At 44.5% G+C, this 6,000-nt stretch overlaps 1 pseudogene; it reads left to right on the top strand.

The window, feature by feature from the left end:
* The first annotated feature begins 2,395 nt into the window (after window positions 1-2,395).
* Window positions 2,396-6,000, top strand: LOC125546553 (annotated as a pseudogene).

Here is a 6,000-nt window from a genome sequence, read left to right on the forward strand (position 1 = left end):
TGAACGCCAAAGACTATGAGGAGCTCATCAGCGATGGCTTCCTCCTGACATGGCAGTCGCGGAGTGCTGGTAATCGTAAGATCACTCATCCTCGTCAGTCGTCAAATACTTCCTTTTCTTTTTTGAACAAGTCGCCAAATACTTCTTGGCAGCAACTAGGTGCCGAGCAGTACATAAGCGCCCATGATTGGACACTTCGACGCGACAATTTTGACCACATAGCTGATCAAAATCGGCTGCCGTTGGCGTAGAATCGGTGTAGAATCCCAAGTTTCAAACACGCTGGAGCATAACTGAAGATTTGATTAGGAATGACAATTACATTTAAAATGACTAGTGAGATATGAATTTCTCTAACGAAAAGAAGAGAGATGTGAGACCTGTCCGCGTCTGTTATTGCGAGTGGCAATATGGCACCGTATGTGCACCCTCTTGGATTATATTGGGCGTGCACTGGCATTGGGGACTGCCCCACCTGCGTCTCTAGCAGCGGCCAGTGCCGGTACAGCAACGCGACTGCGGTGTTCGCGTGCCTCTCCCCTGATGGCATGCTGCGGTCACATATGCCGGTAAGCTTGCAAATTAATTTCCATCATTATAAATTTTAAATTCCATGACATGGAAATATACTAATGAAAAATGTGATAGTTATCTTCGGAAAAGAATCCTATACGGACTAGGTCGTATGCATTCGATCTGGAGACCCTCTCAATTAAGTGACTCCTGGCAATGCGAATCTTAATGCAAACTTCCTTCTTCCCCGATGCCCTTCCATGAATTGAAACGGACCATCATGGCCATTCTCCTTACAGTTCAGATCTGGTGGCCCGACCGTCACCGCCGACGAGCTACACCTCTCGCCGTCAGCCTGCTTGCCCCGCCCGTCACGGCAGAACTCCTCGACGCCGACACAATCACGCGGCTCACCCCGCCGGTCGAGGCCAGGGTCGTTAACATCGGGCAAGTCTGCTGCTCGCCGCCGGGCATAACTCCACTGCTCGCCGCGGTCGTTAGGCCTCTCGCTTGTCTTGCCACTAGGTCAGTCTTGGAAAATCCATCAGGCATGACGTACAACAATGGTGTTGGCTGCCACTGTCTGGATGTGTCGCCGCCACCGTTATGCCGCCGTCGTCAGGAACGAGCACACTAAGCTGGGAATCGAGATTGGGCAAAGGGAACCGCGTGAGAAGTTACCGCGTGCATCAAGATTCACGCTACCAGGTGTCGCTCAATCCAGTGGGTCTCCCCATGGAAACCGTGCGACCTGGTCGTATAGGATTTTTTTCCGTTATCTTCAATGATGAATAGTACACTTGGTCAAGCTTTAGTCCACGGGCAGCAGTCACATCGCGTGCCGTCCCCTGTGGCCCAGAGACTCTTATACCTCATTTTTGTTCAGCTGGACAGTTTTCTCTTTTGAAAACCTCATCTGCTGTTGAATAATCAACCCGTTGATTTACGCAAGAATTTTGCTCACTTAGATGATCGAAATTGCCTCAAGTCCCTAGTTTCAACAAAGCTGGAGCATACTTCAAAACTTTATTTGAAATGAAATACATTTATAACTTGATTAGTCAAACAAAGAGAAGTGAGAGATGACAGACCTGTCGCCGTCTGTCATTGCTAGTGGCGAAATGGCACGGTCCTTCCAATCTGCGCACTCCACACAAAAAAAATTGAGCAATCAAGATTTTGAGGTCATCAGAAAGTAATGGACAATGATACTTTGACCGTGGACGGGTGTAGCAATTATTAGGCCATGTGAGACTAGTATCATAGATTCTGCGTGAAACAAGGAATTTTTTTTTTTGCGACTGCGTGAAACAAGGATTTCAACTCCGTGTGAGACTAGTATCACAGATTAGGCCTGCCATGTGCAAGAGCAAGAAGAAGGATCCGTTCCACGTCTCTGCAGCTGCCATGTTCCGACAGTGTTGCTGATAGTATTGCAAAACACTCGCTTAGAAACAGATCTTCCGAGGTTTGGGAGTGTTCTATCCCAGACTTTATTTCTCACTTGATTGTACATGATCTTTCTATTATCTAAGAAATAAAGTTATTTACCCGTAAAAAAAAGCTGGAGTATCACTTGAAAACATGGTTTGAAATGATATACATTTAAAATGATTAGTGATAAATGGATTCTTCCAAAGAAGAGAAGTGAGAGATGCCAGGCCGCGTGTGATATACATTTCAACCAAGCTGTCAGCGTCGCTCAATGCTAGTGGCAAAATAGCACGTTCCTTCGAATCTGTGCACTCCACACAAAAATATTTGACAAATATAGGTTTTGAAGACAATGATATGAACGTGGACGGGTGCAGCAATTGTTAGGCCGTGTGAGACTAGTATCACAGATTCTGCGTGAGAAAAGGATTCCAACTCCGCTACTGCCATGTGGAAGATGGCTCCGTTCCACGTCTCTGGAGCTGCCATGTTCTGCTCAGCCGTGCTTTTGCTCACCCTCCTCTCTGGCACCACCACAAGCTCCCAAAACACCACAACGCCCTCACTGTCCTCGACGTCCTGCGAGCCGGCCGCGTGCGGTGGCCTCCGCATCACATATCCCTTCTGGCTCAGTGGCATGCAATCGCCCGACTGCGGCTACCGGGCCTTTCAGGTCACCTGCGACGGCACCGGCACGGCCTCCCTCAAGAACTCTATCTGGAGGTACCAGATCCTGGAGATCTCTTACGATGACAGCACCTTCAAGCTCGCAAACTACAATCTCTCCGACGGCACCTGCGACATCGAGCTCCACGTGAATGCCTCCTCCGACCTTGGCCTCGCGCCCTTCTACATCAGCGCAACGCCGCAACCTACCAGGAGCTCTTCTTCCTCTACAACTGCACTGACCTCCAGGCGCAGCCGCCGCCACTTGCTTGGGCGCCCGTGAACTGCACGAATGCCAACGCATCCACGTTCAACTCGTTCGCGTTGCTCGCCAGCGGTACAAGCCCCACGACAAATGGGGGCCGATGCCGGGGAACTGCACCGTGTCGATGATGTCGGTGCTGGGGTACCCGGGGGCGACTGGGGCGGACTACCGCCGGCTGATGAAGAGCTGGTTTCGACTTGAGTACAAGGCCGGCGACTGCTCAGCGTGCGAGGAGAGTGGAGGGCTTTGCCAGATTAACAACACCTAAGATTTTTCGAAAAGGAGCGCTTTATTACTTAAAAGGTTTAAGCATTACATCCGGACTCTGCATAACTAAGGTGCACACAGCCAAACAAAGTCTTCTCGCACGAACAACAAAAAAAAGGCGAAATACAAAGAAACATGTAGAGTCCATATAACGCCTAAAGCGGAGGTGGGTCAATCCTAAGATCATGCTGCCACCCATGTTGGGTAAAAGTATCCCTCGCCGTATCTTTCAATCGTGTACACACCTCCGTAAACAGGTCTCGATTCTCCATGCGTTGTAGAGAGGACCATAAACGAAGAGTCCCGGTACATGTGTAGATAATCTGCATCAGAGAAGTACTTTTATCATTGAAAACCTTATCATTTCTACATAGCCAAAGCGACCAGATAATGGCAAGCGCTCCCATCCTAAGAAGAGTTCTAAACCTGTGATCAATCCCATGTAACCAGTTGCCAAATACATTAGCAACACTACAAGGAGGATACAAGCCAGAAGCTATCTCGATGACTGACCATATAGAACGGGCCAATTTGCATTGGAAGAACAAATGTTTTATTGTCTCATCATGGTGACAAAAGACACATTGCGGACTTTCATGCCAATTTCTCTTAATAAGATTATCTTTAGTAAGAATGACTCCACGACGAAGATAACATGCAAAGATTTTATTCTTAAGGGGTATCTTCATCTTACAGATCTTCTTGTTATTATCATCTGGCACATCAGACTGGATTAATGCTCTATACATAGACCTAAGATATCTTCAAATGCCACTGCTCCAACAATGGGTCTTCGTCCATCATCTGCGGTGAGCTTCACATGTATAATAGTGACAGTGAGTTTGATAACCTATAGAAAACAGATACTGCTTTAGTTCTATGCACTAAGTACTCTGTGATTTTGGCACACTAATTAAGTTATGGTATAGACCATAGAGGAGATTTATAGGGTAAAAATGAACACAGCAAGCGTGTGCCCGCTACCAGTGTAGATTGAATAGCCAATACAGATTTTGGCACACTATGCATACTGAATTGTACAATGTGTTTTTTCACAATCTTCACTATCAAAACAAAGTCATATGTAGCACATCCTATTGTTCTTCAATATCTTGCAATGTGTTTCTTCCACCGCATATTTCGTTGGCGGAATACTGAAGATTAATGCATGATGCATGTCTCTTTCTTTTGGAAAACCAATCAATGTAGAACTGCTGGGTGACATTGCTTTTACTCATAAATGTAATGTCATATTCCAGCTAGCAAGAGGAGAGGTAAGAAGATTATGCTAATAGGTACGCTAATCTTTTTTCTACCTTTCATATGTAATGATTTCAATATCAGTAGCTCACTGATAGTGTTTTTCTCTGATCAAATAGGAACTTCAAAATTTATCATGTTCGTATTTATAGGAAATTATTCTAAAATACAAATATGAATCAAGCAACTCTAAGTTTGTGCATAATAAGAAGACTGATTAATTCATGGCATTTAGCTTGTTTCTACTTTTGCCATCATGTATTCATGCGGAAAGAGAACTATACACTACCGATGGTCTAGAAATCATAGTTCTGGTTTACAAAAAGAAATAATATCTGCTTCCATCTCAGGTATCACATCAGCAGCTGCAACCTTTCTCTTTGCATGCCTTTATGTGCTAATATGGCAGAGAAACGGAAAAAGAATGTTGTTTCTCCTTTTCAAGAAGACTAGCAGCAACACAGAAAAAAATTACGAGGCCATGATAGTATCGTATGGATCCCTAGCTCCAAAAAGATACATGTACTCAGAGGTAATGAAGATAATGTCTTCTCGCAACAATCAGCTTGGAAAAGGTGGTTATGGTGCGGTTTTCAAAGGAAGACTACATGATGGACGTCTGGTTGCTGTGAAATTCTTGCACGACTGCAAAGGAAATGGGGATGAGTTTGTCAATGAGGTCATGAGCATTGGCAGTACCTCCCATGTTAATGTTGTTAGCTTATTTGGGTTTTGTTTGGAGGGATCAAAACGAGCTCTTATTTATGAGTACATGCCCAACGGTTCCTTGGACAAGTATATTTATTCAGAGAACCCCAAAGAAATTTTAGGATGGGAGAGGCTCTATGCGAGAGCAATCGGTATTGCTCGTGGCCTAGAATACTTGCACCATAGTTGTAATACAAGGATTGTTCACTTCGATATCAAGCCTCAAAATATACTTCTAGACAAGGATTTTAGCCCAAAGATTGCTGATTTTGGCCTAGCTAAGTTGTGTCATGCAAAGGAGAGTAAGCTTTCAATTACTGGTGCTAGATGAACAATTGGGTTCATCCCTTCAGAAGTTCACTCTCGAACCTTCGGAGTTGTTTCAACAAAGTCAGATGTTTATAGTAATATGGAATGATGCTTTTGGAGATGGTTGGAGGAAGGAGAAATGTAAAATCAATTGTTGAAAATTCTAGCGAACAGTATTTTCCAGACTGGATTTACGACCACTTCGGGCAAGATGATGGATTACAAGCATGTGAAGTCACAGGAGAAATTGAGGAAATCGCAAGAAAGACGACCTTAATTGGCTTGTGGTGCATACCAATATTGCCTGCATATGGCCCTACCATAACCAAAGTTCTAGAAATGTTCGAGAGAAGCTCAGATGACATGGACCTGCCACCGAAGCAAAACTTCTCTGGATTGCTGTAAGATATTTCTCCATACGTCTTTGTTTCATTAATTTTCGGTGAAGTTGTTATGTTCAATTATTTTCAATAAATTGATATGTGTTTATATCTCATTCCAGTGAAAATTCTGCTCACAATATGAATGTACAAAGTGCAAGTTCTACCAAAACTGAGGAGATAAGACATGTAAATTGA

This window comes from Triticum urartu, chromosome 3, assembly GCF_003073215.2.
Source record: "Triticum urartu cultivar G1812 chromosome 3, Tu2.1, whole genome shotgun sequence".
NCBI classification, from domain to species: domain Eukaryota; kingdom Viridiplantae; phylum Streptophyta; class Magnoliopsida; order Poales; family Poaceae; genus Triticum; species Triticum urartu.